The sequence below is a fragment of the Panulirus ornatus genome, chromosome 42, assembly GCF_036320965.1.
Source record: "Panulirus ornatus isolate Po-2019 chromosome 42, ASM3632096v1, whole genome shotgun sequence".
NCBI classification, from domain to species: domain Eukaryota; kingdom Metazoa; phylum Arthropoda; class Malacostraca; order Decapoda; family Palinuridae; genus Panulirus; species Panulirus ornatus.
In genome coordinates, this window is record NC_092265.1 from 482178 (window position 1) to 507924 (window position 25747).

Sequence of the window (25747 nt, forward strand, 5' to 3'; positions counted from 1 at the left end):
GTAATGCATAACATCTTAAACTTCCTCAGAAGAAGTTTTGATACAAATAAACATGTTATTATGAGAAAGTTGTCTCTCTTGATCGTATTATGTGGTAATGGCTGCCTTTTCCTCACTGCTGGCCTAATATGATACAATTACTCTTTTCTCGTTCACTGAGTATTGTTTATAGTATCAAGAATTCATCCGTTATATATTCAAGTGTAAATAATCCATTTTAGAAAGACGGCAGTATCTAATCTTGTCAGTTTAAGTGAGACGTGTAATGTATCCAGCCAGTATTGGTCAAGACCAGGTTAGCTCCTCCTCCCGGACTGGAGATGCAACAACGAAACGACGTTGTTTGACGGTACGCGGTCCAGCCCTCATTCGTCCAGGACACCGGCAACAGTCACCAGTCTTGTTTCTCAGTGTTTTCCAGTAACTGGTAGAGTGAGGATAGGGTGAGGATGTGCCAGCCAGCAACTGGTAGGGTGAGGATGTGGTGTTATTAATGTCGTCACTCGCTACACTTAGGAGAGATCAGCAAGATGAACATCGTTCTGCCACAAATACATGTTTGTATTACGATCAAGTTTATGTTATCAATACTGTATTATTCTGTTATTGTTTGCACATTCCCTAACCTCTTGATATATCATTTATAAAACGTAAACAATTACAAGTAATATTTGAATGCGCTTGTTTGTGTTCCAGTGGGACCGTAGTAGCTCAGTCTTTCTTGTAGATATTTACGTATATGTGGCAAATGATTCTTAGTCATATACGATATTTGTGTAGATAAGTGTGTCGAGCATGACTGTCTTGATGGATCAACATTCACAGATGTTTGTTCTCTTTGATCGGCCGATGACGTCAGTAAACAAATGTGGGCGCACATCTGGTAGTCTTGGGCGCCATCCTGGAGGAGTGTATCCTAATAGGATATAAATCATTCCTGTCAAAGGATCCTTCCGTGCTCTCGGCCTTACCAGGATACCAGTGTTGTAAGAAAAAAACAAGGTTTCCTTAACGATGTGTTAGCGTGGGGCTGGGCGCCAGTGTCCGGATGAGCCAGCCAAGTGTTACCCAGACCTCACGTGGGGTCCAGCTGGGGAACGTCTGAAAAAAACTGACGTACAACATATTTATCTTTTTACAAGAGACTGTCCCTATGACACATATCAGAAACTGGAAAAGTTTTGCATGAGGTTAGAGCAGCGCTCGGCATGTGTCGTTGATATTAATATGATATCAGATGTCGAACGGAGAGATAAGCATCACAGTCTGTCTGATCTCTGGTGGTGGCAAGGTTAGCTGTATGATCCGTTACCTCGTTTCCTGTGATGCCAGTAAGGGTTGTAACCTCATTTGGATCTGTGGCTTTGTTGGTGGGTGTGGTTCTGGTGTAAGTGTGGAGGTGGGGGTACCGTGCATAGCCATGACTATCTTTCAACGAGGTGGAGTACAAAGGATTACTTCTGTCCCCTGGAAGCTGGAGGCAGAACGTCCTCCCAGGTGGAGGTCTGCTCGAGATACTAACGTGTGACCACCTGTGGTACATCTTATAAGGGTTGATGTCCAGGAACAAGACGATATCTGTGACTTGTTATGGTCAGTCACCAAATCAGAGGGTAAACAAGCTTTTGAAGAAATAGTGTAAATGCTGACACTTACGTGGGAGTAGGAATGGTGGTATTGTAAGTGTTGGTACTAATGTGGGTGTTACTATGTTAAATGTGGGCTTGGGGATGAGTGAGGTGGGGTATAGATGTGGGTGGTGGAGGCATTATGTGTCTTTATCTACACCTGGTACACCAGACGTGCTCATGGGCACCATAACCCATACTCTGCTGCAGGTGGACTCAAGTGGTTGGTGATAGTTACCTTGTTATCAGGGTTACCAACCATCACATGTTATATTAACCTAACCTGGATTAACATATCGCAGCCCAACCCAACGCCATGTGCATACAAATATGCAATACTAAGGTCATAGTTCAACTGATCCTCAGGTAGATTCGAACAAATAATCTTGTCCTGTACGAGAAGCAGCGGTTATGTTTGGAATGATAACTCTAGTGGATGTTGCTGGTGTAGCTGGTGTGTTGGTGTAGCTGGTGTGTTGGTGTAGCTGGTGTGCTGGTGTAGCTGGTGTAGCTGGTGTGCTGGTGTAGCTGGTGTGTTGGTGTAGCTGGTGTGCTGGTGTAGCTGGTGTGTTGGTGTAGCTGGTGTGCTGGTGTAGCTGGTGTAGATAGTGTAGCTGGTGTATTGGTGTAGCTGGTGTGCTGGTGTAGCTGGTGTAGATAGTGTAGCTGGTGTATTGGTGTAGCTGGTGTGCTGGTGTAGCTGGTGTAGCTGGTGTGCTGGTGTAGCTGGTGTGTTGGTGTAGCTGGTGTGCTGGTGTAGCTGGTGTGCTGGTGTAGCTGGTGTAGCTGGTGTGCTGGTGTAGCTGATGTGCTGGTGTAGCTGGTGTGTTGTGTAGCTGGTGTAGCTGGTGTAGCTGGTGTGTTGGTGTAGCTGGTGTGCTGGTGTAGCTGGTGTGCTGGTGTAGCTGGTGTGCTGGTGTAGCTGGTGTAGCTGGTGTGCTGGTGTAGCTGGTGTGCTGGTGTAGCTGGTGTGTTGGTGTAGCTGGTGTGCTGGTGTAGCTGATGTGCTGGTGTTGCTGGTGCTGGTGTAGCTGGTGTGCTGGTGTAGCTGATGTGCTGGTGTTGCTGGTGCTGATGTAGCTGGTGTGCTGGTGTAGCTGGTGTGCTGGTGTTGCTGGTGTAGCTGGTGTGCTGGTGTAGCTGATGTGCTGGTGTTGCTGGTGCTGATGTAGCTGGTGTGCTGGTGTAGCTGGTGTGCTGGTGTTGCTGGTGTGCTGATGTAGCTGGTGTGCTGGTGTAGCTGGTGTAGCTGGTGTGCTGGTGTAGCTGGTGTGCTGGTGTAGCTGGTGTGTTGGTGTAGCTGGTGTGCTGGTGTAGCTGGTGTGCTGGTGTAGCTGGTGTGTTAGTGTAGCTGGTGTGTTGGTGTAGCTGGTGTGCTGATGTAGCTGGTGTGTTGGTGTAGCTGGTGTGCTGGTGTAGCTGGTGTGCTGGTGTAGCTGGTGTGTTGGTGTAGCTGGTGTGTTGGTGTAGCTGGTGTAGCTGGTGTGCTGGTGTAGCTGATGTGCTGGTGTTGCTGGTGCTGGTGTGCTGGTGTAGCTGATGTGCTGGTGTTGCTGGTGCTGATGTAGCTGGTGTGCTGGTGTAGCTGGTGTGCTGGTGTTGCTGGTGTAGCTGGTGTGCTGGTGTAGCTGATGTGCTGGTGTTGCTGGTGCTGATGTAGCTGGTGTAGCTGGTGTGCTGGTGTTGCTGGTGTGCTGGTGTTGCTGGTGTAGCTGATGTGCTGGTGTTTCTGGTGCTGATGTAGCTGGTGTGCTGGTGTAGCTGGTGTGCTGGTGTAGCTGGTGTGCTGGTGTAGCTGGTGTAGCTGGTGTGCTGGTGTAGCTGGTGTAGCTGGTGTGCTGGTGTAGCTGGTGTGCTGGTGTAGCTGATGTGCTGGTGTAGCTGATGTGCTGGTGTTGCTGGTGCTGGTGTAGCTGGTGTGCTGGTGTAGCTGGTGTGCTGGTGTAGCTGGTGTGCTGGAATAGCTGGTGTAGCTGATGTGCTGATGTAGCTGGTGTGCTGGTGTAGCTGGTGTGTTGGTGTAGCTGGTGTGCTGGTGTTGCTGGTGCTGATGTAGATGGTGTGCTGGTGTAGCTGGTGTGTTGGTGTAGCTGGTGTGCTGGTGTAGCTGATGTGTTGGTGTAGCTGATGTGCTGGTGCTGATGTAGCTGGTGTGATGGTGTAGCTGGTATGTGGTGTAGCTGGTGTAGCTGGTGCTGGTGTAGCTGGTGTAGTTGGTGCTGATGTAGCTGGTGTGCTGATGTAGCTGGTGTGTTGGTGTAGCTGGTGTGCTGGTGTAGCTGGTGTAGTTGGTGCTGATGTAGCTGGTGTGCTGATGTAGCTGGTGTGTTGGTGTAGCTGGTGTAGTTGGTGCTGATGTAGCTGGTGTGCTGATGTAGCTGGTGTGATGGTGTAGCTGGTATGTGGTTTAGCCGGTGTAGCTGGTGTAGCTGGTGTAGTTGGTGCTGATGTAGCTGGTGTGCTGATGTAGCTGGTGTGCTGGTGTAGCTGGTGTGCTGGTGAACAATGTTTTCAGTGTATGTTACAAATCTTAGAGGCAGGTAACAGAACAGTAGAATCATCAGAAGAGATATGGCAGGTAAGGAACATCAGAAAGAATGAAGAAGAAAATTCAGATGATGGCTGATGAGAGAGGTGCAGGAGAGGGCGAGAAGAGAAGAAAAGGAAAGGTAGAGAGGGAGGATGTGTGTTGAGGTAGGGTTGTGTAGTGTGAGTGGTTAGTGGGGGTAAGCCAGGCCTCGCCATCACTTGCTTCAAGGTCGTCTGCCAGCAGTGGTGGCTGCTCCACACTTCTCTCGTCACATCAGCATTGGCAGAGCAAGCAGGAGCAGGTCCAGCCCGGGGAGAAGCAAGAGGAAGAGCAGCAGCATTTCATGAGGGAGCAGCAACAGCAGGAACAGAAGATCCAGCAGTATCTATCACATGTGAGGATGTCTATACCCAGAAACAAACACAGCAACACACAGCCAGACCAGGAGGGTCGCCGCCACTACTGGTGTAGTCCACATCATGTGTCTGTCTGGTCAGTCTGCCTCAGGGCGCCGCCCTCACCTCCCTACACTTGACACGTCCGTATGGCCAGCCCGCTGTGCCCTGCGATAATGATGATGATAACATTAACCATAATCATAATGATGATGATAGTAATATTAACCATAATCATGATAATAATGATCATAATTATGATAATGACATTGACTTACTTATAGCCGAAGTTAAGACAATATCATGAAAGAAACAACATAAAATGGTCGATGGGTAAGAAGTATGTTTTCTTTTTCCGTTATAACAACTTTCTACATCTGGCTTGCTAGCCCGGCAGGAGGAGGTAGGCAACGGACGTTGGGTACAACAAGTGGGCTCCGGCAGGGTCCTTGTGTTGTCAGAAAGGGATGAATGGCGTGTGTGGAGTTAGTAAAGCTCATTAAATACATACATACATAGGTACATTTTTTTTCTTTCTACATGAAAGCTAAGATGGCACAGGCAACTGAATACCCAAGCCTATGCCGTCTCATAAACGATATAATTATCAACCAAGTTTTAGTGGAGGATGAACTTCTGGGTTGACTAACTGCCGCTACCAGGATTCGAACCCATCCGCTCGACCCTAGGCGGCCCGTGAATGTGTTATGGTCAGGAATGGTGATGCTACACCACCGGAATTCATGTTGTGTCTCTTGGAAGGTAATGTAGGAGGGATCGAGGATGGTCTTACATGCCACTTTGCTGCACCTTTTTTAGTTGTCCACATGTTGTGCAGTAGGTTAGAGAGGAGGACGACTAGTTCGGGTGGGTATCTATGATAAGTTTGAGAAAATTTTAAGGAGAAACGATTGGCTGATGATGGTACTGATGATTGGCTTCCAGTTAGTCGTTCAAAATGATTGGGCTGAACACTTGCCTGGAGGGGACTGGGACCTAGTGAGACATGAAGGGGTGGGACTGCATTAGAAAATAGGTTAATACGATTTTTGTTTGACGGACACTTGAGTGGTGGTGGTGTGTAGGTTGACGGACACTTGAGTGGTGGTGGTGTGTAGGTTGATGAGGGTGTCGTGGAGGGCGATATAGTGGGAACAGGTGTTGTAACGGTAATGTCCGTGGTAGGGACGTTGACTTGTTATCACTGAGCAGCCAGCCATCACGTCATCATTCATAAGGATGAGGAAACACAACACGTGTAGATGTAAGTGTGCGTATTTATGAATAATGCAGTATCTGGTTGGGTGGATAGGTATGTAGGTGTATGCAGTGTGTGGGAATATACTGGTGACTGAATTTAGGTAGTTATGTGATGCGGTTTGGGTGTTGTACACCGCAATACGCGTCCTTCACACCTGGACTTTTACACAGATTTCAAAGTTTCGTGATCACCTCGCACGTGTCACTGCCACTTGCTGGGAGCCTGTACCAAAGTACCGTTGGAACGTTGACAACACAGTTGCCCGGCTTCCCGTCACCCTTCACTACAATGATTAGGTCCCTTCTACCTCAAGCCCAACCTCGTGGACCTGCCTCAACCCTAGCACCCTGCCCTCTACCCCCTACCAAAATCTCCCACCTACAGGAGGCGAAGGAGGCCGGACATTCCCCGAGTTATCTTATGTTAAAGAGTCTCCAGGTCGTTGATGGTGAGTCCTGTCTCCAGGTCGTTGATGGTGAGTCCTGTCTCCAGGTCGTTGATGGTGAGTCCTGTCTCCAGGTCGTTGATGGTGACAGTACTGATGTTGGTAGTGAGTGTTGTGGTGAGAGGTGACTAGTCATGTGGGAGGTTTACCATGGTATACCACAGTAGCCAGTCACTCCCCTGACCACAGTCGTCCTGTGTCATTTTACTTGGCAATATAGTACGTTGTACTTTGTGCCAGGCTTCACGAGAGGCAAGTGTACAACATCACAGGTCATGATGGTGTCCCATATGATAAACAATATCTCCCAAGTTTGTTAAGAATATTTTTCTTCGGCAGTCCACGTTGATGGTCGGCCATAAGTATGTTATCTTCCAGGAAGTCAACGATTTTGTTTCTAAATTTTGTTGTTAACAATTTTCCTCAGACTGAAGTTAGGTTGACAGGACGGTACTGTGACGTGCCTTTCCTACAAGACTTTTTCGAAAGTTGCCGAGACATTCTTTTGTCACTTTTCTTTCCTGTAACGATTTGTTGAATTCTTGAATATTTTAGTGATGGGAACTGTTTGCTGGCTGTTTTGTTTTAATGTTCTGGGGAAATCATCATTTGACCAGTTGATTTGTTCGGATTTTGTCTGTCTATATATTTAAGTATTTCATGATGTCTCGTATTTTCTATGTCCAAGTCTTCACTTTCGGTGCCCAGATATACGTTTTGTTTTACATGAATCAGACAAATTTTGAAAATAAACTATGAATCGTAATCCATGTTTAGAAGGGAAGCCATTTCCCTCTCATTTGTAGTTAAAATGCTCTTTTGATATGATGATGGACCTAAGGTTGGATCCAAATGAGCCCAGGGTCCTTTCCCTGGAGATGATACAGTGTACAGTACATGGTGTGTTCATCACAGGATACCAAGTGGTGTTTGGCATTTACAAATCATCAGACTTGGAAAGGCTGAGCGATGCTCTCTCCTTGAAAGTAATGTTATAATCTGATTCTCTGAAGGATCAGAGAACCATCAGGCCTGGTGCCTCCAAGGAGCTGAACCATCGAGAAACTCGCATCCAACGCTGACTCTAAATATTAAGAAGAAAGATTTTTCAGAAAGATTTCCATGTCTCTGACGATCGTTTTGAGATAATTTGGTATGAGTGGCTAGTGGGTGGCAGGGTTCCTATGGAGTGGCTGGCCCGAGGTAGAGTTCCTAAGGACTGCCTGGTGGCTGGCAGGGTTCCCAGGGAGTAGCTGGTATGAGGCAGTTACCAAGGAGTGTCTTGTGTGAGGGACAGTTCACGTGGAGTTGCTGTTGTGAAGGAGAGTTCCTAGGGACTGCCTGGTGTGAATGAGAGTTTCCCAGGGGGTACTGGGTGTGAGAGTTCCCAGGGAATGCCTGATATGAAGGAAAGTTCGAAGGAAGTGTATGGTTTGCGAGGAAGTTCTCATGGAGTGGCTGATGTGAGGGAGAGTTCCCAGGGAGTGGCTGGGAACAGTGAGCCAAGCCCCGAGCCGCCTCTCTCCTCACGTTTTTTGTGTACCTGATACTTGTTCTGGACAAGGCACTACCCCCCCCCCCCTTCCCCCATCCCCATCAGCCTAAAGGAGACAAACGACCCCCTCCTTCCCAGCCAACATGCGATTGCACTGCCGAATATCTGCGGTGAAACTCGCTGTTTATCACGTGCATCTGTACATGAACGAGGTGTCACCTGTATGATCACAGTTGCACATCAGAGAAGTGAAGGAGTTACTGAATATCTGGGAATAAACAAAGGCAATGTTTGGATGGGTCAGGAGGTGAGTGTACGATCCATAAGGCATGGAGGAAGTACAGGCAGCACTGGCACTGTAGTGTTCACTGTTTCCCACTGACGTACAATGACTCACTGGGTGCTGGTCGGTCTTGCAGGAAGTAACATCGTACTGCTCCTGCTACAGGTCCCAGTCCACCAGTTGGTTCTCCTGCCTGCGTTAGTATCACACTGATGCATCTTGTCTCATATTTTGAGTAAGTATGAGTCTAAACAACACCACTGACAGTGATGATGGCCAGTGTGTCAAAAAGGTTCATCTGCGGAGCCTTGCCCTACCAGTAGTGTTCTAAATAATCTCTAACGATGAAGAAAGGAATGTCTGCCTAACGAGACCACCTTCAGCTAACTAACTGTAAACTTAGTTTATAAAGTGAACACAGGAAGTCTGTTGTACAAGTCCCGGATCAAAGAGCGACGTAAACTTGTTGCCAGCGAGAGGGAGGGTTCAGGTGTAGTGTACACGCCCCTGCCAGTACTCCAGCTACCTCAGGAGTACCCGCCCCCTGCCCTTGAAGCAACCCATTAGGTTGTAGGCTGTTGACAGTAGCCGCCCAGAATGTTGCTACCGTCCTGACTGAGGAGCGTTACAGTGGTGCTTTGTGAGCCAGACAGGTTCTTCACCTACGCCAAAATTCGAATATATTTTCCCCCGTCTCTTCTTTTTTCACTTTCATTAACCTCTCTATATTTCAATTAAGGCCCGAGCTTTCTATGGACTGTTGTCCGTGACTGGAGCCTTGATGTGACTAGACAGCAGTGGACGGGATGTGGCTAGACAGTAGCTGACAGTTGGCTGGGAGCTGAGGATTACGGGAGGGTGACAGACAGGCCCACCTCAACACCCGTCGAGATGCAGTGAGCCTTTTCACACACGCGGTTAGTATGACGTCACACATTTACATGCAGGGCTAGCGTGACGTCAGTCATCCGTCACTCACATACCGCCAGTCACCGGCGTGGTGTGGCGCGTCCTCAGGGATCATTCGTTAAACTTTTCTTTGAGTGTGTAGCATTATATGTGTAACATTATATGTGTAGCATTACATGTATAGCATTACATGTGTAGCAGTATATGTGTAACATTATATGTGTAGCATTACATGTATAGCATTACATGTGTAGCATTATATGTGTAACATTATATGTGTAGCATTACATGTATAGCATTACATGTAACATTATATGTGTAGCATTACATGTATAGCATTATATGTGTAGCATTATATAGGGAATATTTCATTGATGGCAAGGTTGGAGAGCACATGGCTCGGGGTAAGTACATGAAAGTAGAGGAGTTTCAGTGTGCATTTAGTGATGTGATTCAGTCAGTCAGGTCCTTCCAATCTTATTGACATCAAAATTTGTCCAGTTGTCAAAGTAACGTCCTGACGCCGGACAAAATATTCGGCAATCGTATCCATATCGGGGGACAGAAAAACAGAATGTGAGAAGAAAGATGATGACATTATTCATGTATCGGTGGGCGTTTGTCAGATCTGTTTCTGAGTAGTAAAAATGGTTATGGGAAAAAGGGAAGACAAAACAAGCTATATTAGTCACTCTAAGTTTGAGTATAAAACGTTGCTTGAGTTCTGTCTGAAGTACTGAAGTTTAGTGTCCTCTGGTGTTCTTCATCCCTCATACCCTTCTTCCTCTCACCTCCTCCTCCCTCAGTCTTTGTTAGTCTTCCTCAGTCTCTCAGTCTCCCTCAGTTTCTCTGTCTCCTTCAGGAAGATGTTGGTTCGCTTATCTCGGTAGTCTGACGTAATCTCTTATCAGAAAATATTTTTTTTTAGTTTTTAAAATTTCGGCAATAATTCCTGGGAACATTACGATCAAAGTCTGCAGACGTCCACAACTGTTGTGTTCAACGTGGGACACAACAGCATGCAAACCTAAACATACATTATTGCCTTGAATTTGCGAAAACCATCCTCGACCATTTAATCTCGTATATTGTCCCATGATATTCTGGCTCGTAATGAAGAACTCCTCTGAATAATTTTGTACACAAATCATTTTGTTTCCAACATCAACATTTTACCCCAGACAGGGATCACTTGGATCGGCCATTACAAGAAAATAAAACTGGGTTACAAACTCACCATCAGTATTACGTATGGTAAACCTCTCCATACAAGAATGAAACCATGGTCAGCAGCCGGCCTGGTACAGAACCCGCCCAGCAATTTACTGAATTATGAAATGAATCCAAAATAACATCAACAGTTGACGGCATCGCAGAACCTTCCTTGGAAAAATATCTTCGCTTACACCACATATCATGCTCCAATCTTGAGCGTCACTTGGGTCACTCTCCTTCCTCACTCCTCACCGACGGACTCTTGATATTCTTTAGTGATTTTGTTATTGATTTTTGTATACTTTTTCTAGTGCATATGTCCATGAGGTGATCAAGAGTGAAGATCATAGTGCTGCAAGTCAATCTGTAGAGTTGCAGGATGACCCCCGCTAACATGGTGTCTACACATGATTCAACCACTTACTTCACTGACTTTATTCCACACATTAATACAATGTTGTATCCGCTTCGATCTCTGCTGATTTCTTTTTCATCAAACCTATGATTTATATTCCTATCTGTTCCTCAAGTTCAGTATCACTAAGATGTTTCTTCTAACTGCGTTTTGAACTTTTCTCCACAGTGACAATGTAGTTTCTCTTTCTGTAGTGTTATCAAAAATTCATTATCTCTCCGGCCTTTGCATCGTCTGCAAGCTAGTGAGACGGTGGCCCACGCCCTGCTGCAGCACACACGTGACCACCGGAGCTGGGAACCCATCGCCCGCGACTCGTCTAGCTCTGATACATGTAGATCCAGTTCTTCCTGATTCCAGTACAATTGCTGCAGGAGAAGGGCAGCTTTAAACTTGGGCTGACAATAGATTGTGTACTATTGGTGCCTATGTTGTTAATAACTAAGCCACCAGAACACCTGGTGTAACGGTGCTACTTCCCAGGAGGGCGTGGTTAGTGGCTGCCACCGGTAATCAGTGGCTGCTATCGGTGGTCATTGGCTGCCACCGATGGTTAGTGGCTGCCACTGGTAGTCTGACACCGATCTACCCTCAGAATCATCGATCAATGCTGCAGGACCTTCCCACCGTCTTGATAGACGGGGAAGATTGTTGCTCCTGCGCTCGCTAAGATGTGGGTCACTACACAAGCGATAACGTACAAGTACAGACACTTATAGCAGCGTTTGTGGCCTCTATGAACGGCCAGGACAGCGTCACAACAACTAACTCTCCAAAATTGGTTCAGTAAACTACCAAAACATTCCAACAGAGTATGTCACGTGACCCACCCAGGATGACGGTGAGTGAGATGAGTATGGGTCAGCTGAGGGTGGTGGAGACCTGGTGGGTCGAGTGATGTTGAATGCGTTGTGTAATGCTACCCATCCTGTGGGAAGTTGTCAAAAAACATGCAAGAGGTCCTGGGTCTGGCCTTCTGTGACTGACATACGAGATACGTCACACAGTAAGTTAACAGTTTACAAAGGGTGAATAACATCGACAGGATAACATGATAAGGTAAATACTAATAGATAAACTGTATACAACAAATAAGGTCAGTTAAGTACGTGAGGAAGAACATTGTTATGGATGAAACGTTTACACACATCTTACAGTGTTGGGTAGGAATGATCTCAGTGTTGATTAACATTACAACAGTCAACTGTGTACATCATGACTCAGCTGCAAGAGCAACTGCTGGTAAAGTTGACATTTGTTCAGTTGGCTATCAATACGAGGGCAAACTGCCTCGCATGACGATCTATATAGCACAATCTGAGTCAGATGATAACATCTATTGATCCTGTTAGTAGAACATTTACTTATGGTTCTTCACTCATGATATAATCATGGTAGGTGCATCCGCTAGTGTTGATGAATGATTGGCTTAAGGCTACGGGTCGGATGACCAACCCTCAGGGTCAGCCAGACTATTGCAACCAGAGTCACCTTACACCCATGCTGGGGCGCTAACCTGACACATGCATTATGACTCATTATGTTTCTCTCCACAGTATCCTGATACGTATCCTTTGACCATTTGTTAATCTCTCTCTCTCTCTCTCTCTCTCTCTCTCTCTCTCTCTCTCTCTCTCTCTCTCTCTCTCTCTCTCTCTCGTGTCCTTGGTCTTTGGAACTCACACAAACTTCAGGGTGTCCCTGACCCACAGATTGTCCCAGCCCTCAGTGTCCCAGCCCTCAGAGTGCGTCAGCCAGAGCGGCTGTGTTAGTAACCCTTGCTGTGGTCAGGTTCCCACAGCGGTGCTGGTACCCACAGTTCGCCACGGTCTAGTGTCCTGGACGATCCTACCAATAAACCCACAACACCGACTCTTCAGTGTTGCCCCTCCCCCGCCTCTCAGAGCACCAAGTATTTTCTTGTCTAACATAAAGTTGGAAGTGTTCCTTGTGACTGTGGTCACACTGTCGTTGCGGTTCGACTGTTTGTATGGCGTGAGTGGTAGGTGTGGCCTGACTGGTAGGTGTAATTTGACTGGTGTGTGTGTGTGTGTGTGTGTGTGTGTGTGTGTGTGTGTGTGTGTGTGTGTGTGTGTAGCTAGACTTGTAAGTGTGGAGTGACTGGAACGTGTGGCCTGACACGTGTATGCGGCCAGATTAGACAGATATCAACACTCGTACCACTGATGTGTGTATCATCATGTCAGATGATCCAAGCAGTGTAACCTGTGTCCACGTGGACACTGGTCAACGTCCCACAGTGACGAGCACAGCAGAGATTGTTACCGTTGACTACAGTGCCAGACCAGATGGTTGGGTGCGCGGACGTCTGAGAGATCAGGTTAGGCAGACCATGTTGTTGCTGCTGCTATTTGTTGGTCCAACTTGTTCGTGCGGGCCTGGCTGGAGGATGTGTTGCAGTCGAGTAGTTAGATTCTCGAGCTCTACACCCTAGAGTCCTTAGGCCCCTCCTAGCACCCCCCGTATCTGAAACTAGGAGCCCAGATGTTACCCAGTACCAACAATCAGGTTTAACATTATTTGTACAGATCTTGTCTTAATTGCTATATATCAGTCAGCAGCCACTGTATCATAGTTCATGCTGACCCCCTCGCTACTCTCCCGCCTTCAGTTTTCTTCTGAATGTTATGAGTGATCCTCACCAGCCAGCCATACTGGACCAGTTCCATTACCCATCCCTCCCTCCTCATAACCCCCATTAGCCACACTGATCATCCACACCATTCACGCTGGTAACCCTTGTCATCTTTATGACCTGCAGTCCCCACCCTGGATCAACCCACCACTGTGTTGGAGATGTACCATCAGTGGTGACTGGTGGCTTTGTCCTGATGGTGACTGATGGTTCTGTCCTGATGGTGACTGATGGTTCTGTCCTGATGGTGACTGATGGTTCTGTCCTGATGGTGACTGATAGTTCTGTCCTGATGGTGACTGATGGTTCTGTCCTGATGGTGACTGATGGTTCTGTCCTGATGGTGACTGATGGTTCTGTCCTGATGGTGACTGATAGTTCTGTCCTGATGGTGACTGATAGTTCTGTCCTGATGGTGACTGATAGTTCTGTCCTGATGGTGACTGATGGTTCTGTCCTGATGGTGACTGATAGTTCTGTCCTGATGGTGACTGATGGTTCTGTCCTGATGGTGACTGATGGTTCTGTCCTGATGGTGACTGATGGTTCTGTCTCGTATCTTCAGTAGTGCTGAGAGAACAATGTCTCTAGGCATAAAAGTTGGAGTATGGGGATATGGGGGCTGACTGTATATCCGAGGATATGGGGGCTGACTGTATATCCGGGGATATGGGGGCTGACTGTATATCCGGGGATATGGGGGCTGACTGTATATCCGAGGATATGGGGGCTGACTGTATATCCGGGGGTATGAGGGAATACTTCGCGTGCGGGAGGAGGGGAGACTTGCTGGCAGTCTTGCACCTTCAGCGAACATATCATGAAAGTTGTAGGTCTACTTCGCTTCATTTCTACCAGTTAGGATAAATAATGTTTCGCATTTCTCGAGCACTGTTACATTCCTGGATGATGATATTTGTATCAGGAATATTTAACAAAATGACAATATCATGTTACCGTCAGGTCGAGGGTTTGGGTAATCCTCAGATAACTCGGCTAAATCGGTAATTATAGAACTTAGTAACAGGGTCAAGCGAGGTCAGTAGGGTCCTGGTCATTTCCTGTCGTCGCCAGTGGATCAGGTATTGTCTTTACCAAGTGACATTAGACATAATGACCAAGATGTGGGCGAACCTTCTCTGGGGTGGGTTAGTCAGCCATAATATGGCCGCTCAGACCTGCGTCGTCTTAATGTTTTCTCTTCAAGTTGTTCCCAGCCAGGATGACCTGTGGTCGGGTGGCCAACTGCCGGTCAGGTGGTTCCTGGCCGGTTGATCATCAAGCCAACACAACAATGGATGGTTTTCATATTTGTGAAGTGTGAGCGTCAGGCAAAGGTCATCACGCACAAACACATCAAATGAACTCCGAAATAACGTGACCGTCGAGGGCGAGGACAGAGGCCTGGATGAACGGCATCCTCCTCCTCCTCCTGAGGTCTTCCTAAAACCTTTCACTATACTGACAAGTTTAAGGTCAACCTTCAGATATCGGCCGCGCCATGGGGTGGCCCGATCGTCTAACCCTCCAACATCTTGTGTTTTAACCATTAGACCGGCAAGTGTTACGTGCCTCACCCCAACACTTACATCTTGCTACTCACGTACTAGTGTGTGTGTGTGTGTGTGTGAGTCAACAGCTTCTCCTGAAGGAGACCTTGTGCTGGACGCCAACACAGAGGTGAAGAATCTGAAAGAAACAAAACTCAGCAGTCTCTGCCTCCGTGACCTGACCTTACTTGACCTGACCATGAAGGTGGGCCATCGCCTTAGGCAGCCTGGGACAGGTCATTCAAAATCAGGGATGTGAATGGAATTCAGATTCTTTTATGAATCTAAATTCCATTAGTTAGTTTGTGGGAAGACTTTTAGATTTATATATTCGAATGATGATGTTCTCTCGGTCTGTAGTTTGTTCGTGTCTTTGTATTGTTTACAGACAGCATGATAGCTTCTGGAGCATTTTTTGTTGTTTCTTAGGTTCTTAAGGTCAATTTAATCTGCTGGGGTGACCTGGAGTTGGGCTGTGTTGTGCTATGGTCAACTTCATCTCTCCTTACCCCTCTACGTCTCTGGCAATTTTCATGGACTAAGGTCTGGTCTTGGTGACGACTTTGGTCCGTGACTGGAGCCTTGGACATGACCAGTCGGTCAGTCAGTCAGGAGGCTGATCATCTTCACTGTCCTTAGTTTTTGTTTTAAGAACTGGAGTTATGTTGTATACTGCGGCAACTCTGTTATCAAATTATTTTCTGTGTTGGTAATGTTATTACGACAACCACGTAACTCTTTACATGTTACCGTCAGTATCACTATGTATCCTGTAATTACCTGAGTTAAATACACCTTTAACCTCCCCCGGACCACTCGAACCCGTTTCTCAACTGCCTTTGATACTGTCAGCGTCATTATAACCTGTTCATTATGTATTGATGATCTGTTATAACCAAGATTCTTTGATCCTCTGTATATTGTGCACCTAATGTGACGTGTCTTCACTCCCACTATAATGTTTGCACTTGTACCAGAGTCCTGACACATTATGTATGTATGGCTAGCGGTGTTAACGAGCTTTGTAGCACACAATTGTCATTAATACCATTCCTCCCTCTCTGATGGGACAAGAACCCTTCTGGTCCATGGTGCTGGTGGTGGTGTGTGGTGGTAATGATGGTGCTGGAGGTGGTGCTGGTGATAGTGGTGGCGGGTGGGCTGGGAGGTGAGCGTGGTGCTGCATTATCGGCCCACCAGTGTGTGGAGTGCGAGGGGAGGAAGCACCGGCCGTTGCTGGGAGAGGGGGGGGGGGGGTCAGAGTTCATTAGCCTGAGGCAGCGTGACCATCGCTGAGTCGTTCATGGATCGCTTCTGGTGGGGCAGAGGGCTGCGGGCTGGGGAAGGGAACGATGATGACGGAGCTGTAAGCTGCAACAGGGAGAAGTGGAAGGTTTAGCATCGGCTGCAGCAAAGGGCAGGAAGTAATGACTTGGGCTCGTCAAACATCCGAGCTGTCATAGATGGATGGGTGCAGGGAGAGAAGGACTGAGTGGGAGAAGGATGGGTGTACACCGGAAGAATAAAGAACAGCAAACCTGATGTTGTATGAAGTGGTCTTATGTGGTTATTTATGTAGAGACAAGATAGTGCAGCAGTAGGTTCCCACACCCCACCCCTAGCAGGTAGTTAAGAAAAAGTTGAAGGACGTTTCTGTATGAGGACAGTACACTGCCCTGGTATCCTTAAAGGGAAGAGCAAATGGGAAAAGTTCTTTACTGGAGCTGCGGCTGGCTCAACCCTGAAACATAACATAAAAAGAGTCATACAGTTTATAATGAACCTTAAGGTTTTCCTCATAAGAACAGCTTGTTGACTAATGGCAGATAACAATTAGATACTCGTTTATTTTGATGTAGAGTTGATAGTCTTAGGATGTCTCACAAGGTAGGACAGTGTACTCCAGTATTCTGATAAAGCTTTTACCCACGTTGTTCTAACTTCTCCTTCCTTATAATTTCCTATCATTACTTCTGGTCCTTGAATCTCTGTTTATTGCGTAGTTTGCAGTTTTGTTGTATTTGTTTTTGCCATGTTGGATGACCAGGCAAGTGACGCGCAGTTTAGATTGACAAATCAATCTTTTGTGAAGGATTCTCAGGAATAATAATCTTTCTTGTCCAAATTTGATACCAGTTAGTGGTTGAAAGACATTTGGTTTTTCTGTTTCTTTTGTGTTGTTTGTGGTGTAGGGCATGAAGATCATGTGTGTCGTATGTGATGCCCAGAACAGTTGGAGTTTTGTTGAGTGGTAAAGATTACGTGAGGCTGGGTGGAAGGAGGGAGGCAGTGCGTGAGGCGGGAGAGGGAGGACAGGGTCAGATGGATATCGTGAGGCAGGAGCTCGACCCTCTATTGATTATTCATAACAACCTGATGGACATAGATCTATGATAGTTATGGAAACGGTGTGAAAATGTCTAGTTTAGTGATTGCAAAAAGAGTAATGTTGCTGGGATTCCAAAACCACAAAATTGATAGCAAGATTCCTTCAATCCTGCAAGTGACGGCCAACACCCTCCTGTCCTGTCTCTCAGCCCGTCCCACTCCGTCTAACAACTGCCACAACTACTATCTAATGCTCTCCCTGTGACGTCCTCCGCTTTACTCACACCGACACGTTCCATGCATCTCCTCCTCCTGCTGGACCAACCTACCCGCAGATTCCGCTTGGAGCGTTGTGTAGTCATGTCTCTCAACCCATCCAAGGTCCTCCTACGTGGTCCCCATGCCCACACTACCATCCTCCCCACAGATGCCGCCCACCTAGAAAACCGCCGTTTGATAGGTTCCCGCCCCAACCGGCCGGCCCGCCAGTCACGCAACACCGCCCGCCCTCACCCTGGCCTGTGTTTACATCTGCCGCCATTGTAGCCCTCACCGGACACTGATGGTTCCTGCTGCCCCCTGTTATGATGAGTTATGGCTGGTGTGCTCTTGTCATGAGATACATGTGATAATCTATATTAGTTTCTGTATTGTGATATTAGAGACATGTTACACATCGTGGGTGGGTTATTAAAGGAGGGTTAGGATACATGATGTTCCATCTCGCACGTTGTTAACTGCCTTTGTTTACATCCTTTGTCGCTCCCAGAGGGTAGTCGTGATGTTAACAATATAGAACTCGTACTTTATCCATAACCAGTCCACAACCGTTGTTTTGTATGTTGTAAAAGTCGTCATGATTATTGTACCTTGAGTCGTAAGATGAAAGTAATTCGTGTAACCAACTTGTAAATCCTTCCTCAGCCCCTCACAGAACCAACCTTCCTGACCTGACCTGACTGAGCCCTCACCGTAACCCCACTGAACCGTTGATTGACTATGATGACGTCACTGAGGTATTTATCAGGTAGTAGTGATCACATATAGGTAGAACAATATTGGTTACACTGAAGTGAATGCTTGGTTCCTTTTTATGTCAAAACTGAGTTTTCACATGACTGAATAAATTGAGCTGTTGTGGTCAGTACTACTTACCACCTGTCTTGCATGGCAAGTTGTACCGCTTCACCGATTCGTCTCAGCTTCGTCTTGCCATCTCTTCAGTCTCCCTCCATCCGTCCCTCACCACAAATATACGCCAGATATTTCACAGACTTAAAAAAAAAAGAAAGATTCGAGGCTTCATTTCACCATTACTTCAGAATTATACAGCGAATGACAAGTGATGATCTAGGAGTACAACTATATCTAAACTGGCAAATTTAGAAATATTTACTTAAGTCCAGACCAAGAGCTTGAGTTCTGTGTTGTTTCCACTTAATTTCATTCAACAATGGCCCCATTGCCCTCCCAACACAGCCATGAGAGAGGGCGCCGTCACGTCCCCAACACAGCCATGAGAGAGGGACCCGTCACGTCCCCAACACAGCCATGAGAGAGGGCGCCGTCACGCCCCAATACAGCCATGAGAGAGGGACCCGTCACGTCCCCAACACAGCCATGAGAGAGGGCCCCGTCACGTCCCAACACAGCCATGAGAGAGGGACCCGTCACGTCCCCAACACAGCCATGAGAGAGGGCCCCGTCATGCCCCCAACACAGCCATGAGAGAGGGCGCCGTCACGTCCCAACACAGCCATGAGAGAGGGACCCGTCATGCCCCCAACACAGCCATGAGAGAGGGACCCGTCATGCCCCCAACACAGCTATGAGAGAGGGACCCGTCACGTCCCAACACAGCCATGAGAGAGGGACCCGTCACGTCCCCAACACAGCTATGAGAGAGGGACCCGTCACGTCCCCAACACAGCCATGAGAGAGGGCGCCGTCATGCCCCCAACACAGCTATGAGAGAGGGCCCCGTCACGTCCCCAACACAGCCATGAGAGAGGGCGCCGTCACGTCCCCAACACAGCCATGAGAGAGGGACCCGTCACGTCCCCAACACAGCCATGAGAGAGGGACCCGTCACGTCCCCAACACAGCCATGAGAGAGGGACCCGTCACGTCCCCAACACAGCCATGAGAGAGGGACCCGTCACGTCCCCAACACAGCCATGAGAGAGGGACCCGTCACGTCCCCAACACAGCCATGAGAGAGGGACCCGTCACGTCCCCAACACAGCCATGAGAGAGGGACCCGTCACGTCCCCAACACAGCCATGATAGAGGGACCCGTCGCGTCCCCAACACAGCCATGAGAGAGGGCTCTGTCACGCCCCCAACACAGCTATGAGAGAGGGCCTCGTCACGCCCCAACACAGCCATGAGAGAGAGCCTCGTCACACCCCCAACACAGCTATGAGAGAGGGCCTCGTCACGCCCCAACACAGCCATGAGAGAGGGCCTCGTCACGCCCCAACACAGCCATGAAAGATGGCCTCGTCACTCCCCAACACAGCCATGAGAGAGGGATCCGTCACGCCCCAACACAGCTATGAGAGAGGGCCTCGTCACGCCCCAACACAGCCATGAGAGAGGGCCTCGTCACGCCCCAACACAGCTATGAGAGAGGGCCTCGTCACGCCCCAACACAGCCATGAGAGAGGGCCTCGTCACGCCCCCAACACAGCTATGAGAGAGGGCTCCGTCACGCCCCGAACACAGCTATGAGAGAGGGCCTCGTCACGCCCCAACACAGCCATGAGAGAGGGCCTCGTCACGCCCCCAACACAGCTATGAGAGAGGGCCTCGTCACGCCCCAACACAGCCATGAGAGAGGGCCTCGTCACGCCCCAACACAGCCATGAGAGAGGGCCTCGTCACGCCCCAACACAGCCATGAGAGAGGGCCTCGTCACGCCCCAACACAGCCATGAGAGAGGGATCCGTCACGCCCCCAGTGTTATAGTAAGTGAGGACAACATTAAGTGACGAACCTCTATAGTAGTATGTAACTAACTTCCATAGCAGTAAGCAAGGAACTGGAACCATAAGTTGCAGTTTAACTTGGTTAAGCAGTAATATATTGTTATATAAATGATGCATCGTTATTACTCTGTGATCGATATTTCGAATAGTACTTCTCTGTTTAGTAAACAAAGAAGAGGTAGCGAAAGCTTTGCGGAAGATAAAAGCTGGCAAGGCGGCGGGTTTGGATGGTATTGCTGAAGAATTTACTGAAAAAGGGGGTGACTGTGTTGTTAATTGATTGGTAAGGGTGTTCACTGTATGTATTGTTCATGGTGAAGTGCCTGAGGATTGGCGGAATGCATGCATAGTGCCATTATACAAAGGCAACGAGGATAAAAGTGAGTGCTCAAATTACAGAGGTATAAGTTTGTCGAGTATTCCTGAGAAATTATATGGGAGGCTATTGATTGAGAGGGTGAAGGCATGTACAGAGCATCAGATTGGGGAAGAGCAGTGTGGTGGTAGAAGTGGTAGAGGATGTGTGGATCAGGTGTTTGCTTTGCAGAATGTATGTGAGAAATACTTAGAAAAACAGATGGATCTGTATGCAGCATTTATGAATCTGGAGAAGGCATACGATAGAGTTGATAGAAATGCTCTGTGGAAGGAAACAAGAGTATATGGTGTGAGAGGTAAGTTGCTGGAAGCAGAGAAAATTTTTTATCGAAGATGTAAGGCATGTGTACGAGTAGGGAGGGAGGCAAGTGATTGGTTCTCAGTGAATGTCGGTTTGCGGCAGGGGTGCGTGATGTCTCCATGGCTGTTTAATTTGCTTATGGATGGGGTTGTTAAGGAGGTGAATACAAGAGTTTTGGAGAGAGGGGCAAGTATGCAGTCTGTTGGGGATGAGAAGGCTTGGGAAGTGAGTCAATTGTTCGCTGATGATACAGCGCTGGTGGCTGATTCGGGTGAGAAACTGCAGAAGTTGGTGACTGAGTTTGGTAAAGTGTGTGAAAGAAGAAAGCTGAGTAAATGTGAATAAGAGCAAGGTTATTAGGTTCAGTAGGGTTGAGGGACAAGTAAATTGGGAGGTAAGTTTGAGAGGAGAAAAACTGGAGGAAGTGAAGTGCTTTAGATATCTGGGAGTGGATTTAGCACCGGATGGAACCATGGAAGCGAAAGTGAGTCACAGGATGGGGAAGGGGACGAAGGTTCTGGGAGCATTGAAGAATGTGTGGAAGGCGAGAACGTCATCTCGGAGAGCAAAAATGGGTATGTTTGAAGGAATAGTGGTTCCAATAATGTTATATGGTTGTGAGGCATGGGCTATAGATAGGATTGTGCGGAGGAGGGTGGATGTGTTGGAAACTAGATGTTTGAGGACAATATGTGATGTGAGTTTGTTTGATCGAGTAAGTAATGAAAGGGTAAGAGAGATGTGTGGTAATAAAAAAGAGTGTGGTTGAGAGAGCATAAGAGGGTGTGTTGAAATGGTTTGGTCACATGGAGGGAATGAGTGAGGAAAAATTGACAGAGAGGATATGTGTGTCAGAGGTGGAGGGAACGAGAAGTAGACCAAATTAGAGGTGGAAGGATGGAGTGAAAAAGATTTTAAGCGATCGTGGCCTGAACATACAGGAGGGTGAAAGGCATGCATTGAATAGAGTGAATTGGAACGATGTGGTATAATGGGGTCGACGTGCTGTCAATGGATTGAACCAGGGCATGTGAAGCGTCTGGGGTAAACAATGGAAAGTTATGTGGGACCTGGATGTGGAAAGGGAGCTGTGGTTTCGGTACATTACACATGACAGCTAGAGACTGTGAACGAATTTTGCCTTTGTTGTCTTTTCCTAGCGCTACCTCGCGCCGGGGGGAGGGGGTGCATGTCATGTGTGACAGGGTGTCGACGAGATTGGATGAAGGCAGCATGTTTGAATATGTATGTATGTATATATGTATATGTCTGTGTATGTATGTATACGTTGAAATGTATAGGTATGTATATGTGCGTGTGTGAGCGTTTATGTATATACATGTGTATGTGGGTGGGTTGGGCCATTCTTTCGTCTGTTTCCTTGCGCTACCTCGCTAACGCGGGAGACAGCAACAAAGTATAATAAAGAAAAAAAAATTTAAATCATCAGACTAGGACTAGGCGGGAGAACCCAGCCAGTAATATGCCTTCAGGATATCTCAATGGAACTATTTACTAAATTTTGAAGAGTGAAGATATGATATGGTTGATATAATGTGGTAAATATCAATACGCTCCACAGATGTAGAGTCACAGCTGGTCATTGTGAAGCTTGGGGTGTATTGGATCATGTATTGGTCCTCATGGAACATGTCTGTCATCAACAACTGCAAGTTTGGCTAAGATGACAACTCAGCCCAGTGGCCTCCTAAGGAACGTCGAGATCGTCATAAAATTGTAACTTTTAAGACATGGTCGACTTGCGGCCATGGTTGACTTGCAGACATGGTTGACTTGTGGCCATGGTTGACTCGTTGCCTTAATCACCAGGAATATGGACCCCCATCAAGCTCCCAGCGTTCCTTGGCCAGTTAAATTCAACGACACATAAAAAAAGACAAATTTCAATCAGGTCACTTCATGGGTGTAGGCTGGGGCCTGCTGGGGTATTGTGTACGCAGCAGGGGGCCACTACCCACCCGAATCTTCCTTGGTGATCCATGGAATCACGTACCTAACTCTCGTTCTAAGAATATGGTTTGATACATGTCCTTGTTAGTAAAGAAACGTGAATCGCCGTCATTGTACAAGACAGAAGGGTGTCAAGACTGACGGTGAGGCGGCCGTGTTTAGCCCCGCAGTCGGTGAGGAAAAGTTGGCATAAAGATGGAAGGAGACGTCGGCGACACACAGCACATTCAACTGGGGACGACAAGTGTGAGGAAGGGAGAGAGTAACACGGGAGGAAGAGCCAAGGAGGTTGACGGACGGGCAGCATCGTTTGTGTATAGCCCTTAAGTGTACGTATATGTTGGCCTCTTGGTATATGGCCTGAGTTCTGCGTGTTATAACAGCTGGAACATAAAGATCATCAGAGACGGGAACCTCGATCTCCTTCCTGAGGTCAAAAGTCACCATAAGAAGGGTGTGGAACCTCACTCGGTAAGACTCACACTAAGCTTCATGGCCGAGGATGGTGTCCTCCTCTCCTAGTATTGACCTGCCGCTGCCAGGTAACCTCTCGTGGTCAGGTTATGTTGCCGGTTCCTGCTTGCTGTATCTGCTGCCTCCTTACGTCCAGTCGACAAATTTATTGTGACGAAGCACACACACTTTGGTGCATAAGCATAACCCCTGCCCCCAGACCGACACCTGCAGGACCCTCCCCAGACCAGCACCAGCAGGACCCCCGGGACCAGCACCAGCCATGCGGTTGACCCACACCGCACGTCCACCTGCCCAGCATGACGATAATCTAGTATGAATACCACAAATCAAATGTGGATCACGTCAACGGTGAACATGTGGATCGTTCATCAAAGTAATGGTGGAGACCAGCCTGTGACTGGATCCCTAACATTTAACGTGTGTGGATCTCGGTGGGGAAGATGTATGGATCACGTCAGCGGTGGACGAGTAACTTGTTACTAGTGGCCAAGTGTGGCCAAAGTGGACTGGTATGGATCATCACACGTCAACCGTAGACGAGTGTGGGGAGGGACGGAGGGAGACCGAGCTGCCAGACGACCGGAATCCTGCCACATTTTTTGCGAGTTTCCTGGCTGAGGTTCTCGGGTTGCCCACCGCTGCCAGAAGCGACATTTAAATTGTTTTCTGCCTCTGCCGACCCCATATGTTGACGAAGGAGGGAGAAGAGTGCTATACCAGGCTCATACACAAGCATGTGGGGGCATCTTTCACCCTCATGGATGGGAAGCAGAGGGACACGTTTCCCGTTTCTGTTCACGGCACAGCGCCCCGAGACCTCCCTTCCCTTCCTTTTGGTATGAGAAATCAAGAGTTAACATAAAGGTGTCAGAATCTTCTTCGAAAACTTCAAGTTGTCGCCTCTCGCTAGCGCTGCCTCAAAAGCCACTCCAGTGCCTTAACGAGGAGAAACTATAAACAACAGTCTCACTGCCACTACGCCGTCGGTGATACCGTAATCAGGTGGTGGTGGGTCACACAACAAGCATGTGGATTGCCGTGACCTGGTGTTGCTGTGTCACATGAGTTCAACACATGGCCACGGTCCTCATCATGAGTTATTAAGGTCGGGTGGGGGGGGGGGGTTAAAAGGCCTGGCCAGGGTCCTCATCATCAGTTATCACTACCGTCAGCTAAAGCTGCGGTGTGGACAGCATGTTGCTCAGTACCGTCAGCTAAAGCTGCGGTGTGGACAGCATGTTGCTCAGTACTTCCAGCTTAAGTTGAGGTGTAGAGAATGTTTTAATAATCATTTGTTTACGAAAGTAAATAGACGAAACCAGCTAATGTGTGTTTACCTTTTTATGTTTTAAGGTGATGAAGGAAGCAGGCCAGGGGAGGGGGTGAGTATCGTGCAAGTCTGGTGTAGTCATGACTCACCATACCACTGTCTGACCCCGAGCTCTCCGTAGTGTCGGGACAAGGGACGAGACCAGCACAAGTCCTGCTGTGTGAAGCGACCAGTGGGAACCTGTACCGCCACACACGAGTACAGGTAAGTGATGAATTTCCTTCCATACAAGTTGACCATCACGTTGCTCCAGCAGGCCCTGGCCTCCGCCTCGCTCTGCTTTTACTCTCTCATGTGAACATGGAAATCAGATCGAAGTGAGTGGGATGATCCGGTAATACGGAGACATGTGCACCAATATATGTTTATTATCTTATATCATCTGGGGCTCAGTTAGTAATGTTATATAAATTTGTCATTTTTTCCTTGTGCTGATGGATATATGACAATATGATGGATATATTTGCAGGAGTTACACCTTTATGAGACGTCTTCAGACGACGAGGTAAAGCAGGCACTTTTCTCGATGTCAAACTTGCTCAGCAAACTCTACTGTCAGACAAAAGGTAAGATTAAGTTATCAGTATTACAATAGCACGTGTGTCCGCGGCAGCCAGAGAACGGCTCCTGCTGACACCCACCACCTCACCGGCCTACCCGAGTCATGTATGTATAACTGATCCTCACATCCAAGGTTCTTGTTATGTGGCCTACACTGTTACCGTCTATTGTACCTGTCACTACCAGCTATAATCAGATTCAAATCATTTTAATAGTAATTTATAGACAACATACGAAACAAAGTTTGGCAGGAAGGTATGATGATGGATTTGTGCCAGTAACCTCGGCAAATTTAATGTGTACCCCATGTTTATCCCGTGAGAGGTAGCGCAAAAGGATTATATGAGTCACAGAGGGTCTTGGTCAAACCGTGGTAGGTTAGCATGACATTGAATGTTGCAGAGTGATTCATCTTATGAGCTTCATTACATACATCACGTAGTGCTGCCATTATGATCCAGGCCAATGGTAACAGATTTGAGGAAAATGTTGGAATAAACAGTGGGGCGTCTCCTGTACAAACTGAAGTGGAAGGTCGGGGAATCCAATCAGACTCGCCTGGTAGACACTTTTACGCGGGAACAGCTGATGCCCGCAGACCTCTCAGCTGATAACATGCTCCCATCAGC

At 47.6% G+C, this 25747-nt stretch overlaps 1 long non-coding RNA gene across 1 annotated transcript; it reads left to right on the forward strand.

Annotated features, from left to right (window-relative positions):
- The first annotated feature begins 400 nt into the window (after positions 1 to 400).
- On the forward strand, positions 401 to 25118 carry LOC139762029 (uncharacterized). Its single transcript, XR_011715661.1, has 3 exons — positions 401 to 557; positions 24581 to 24761; positions 25027 to 25118. It is a non-coding gene; the product is annotated as an uncharacterized lncRNA (long non-coding RNA).
- Positions 25119 to 25747: the final 629 nt, after the last annotated feature.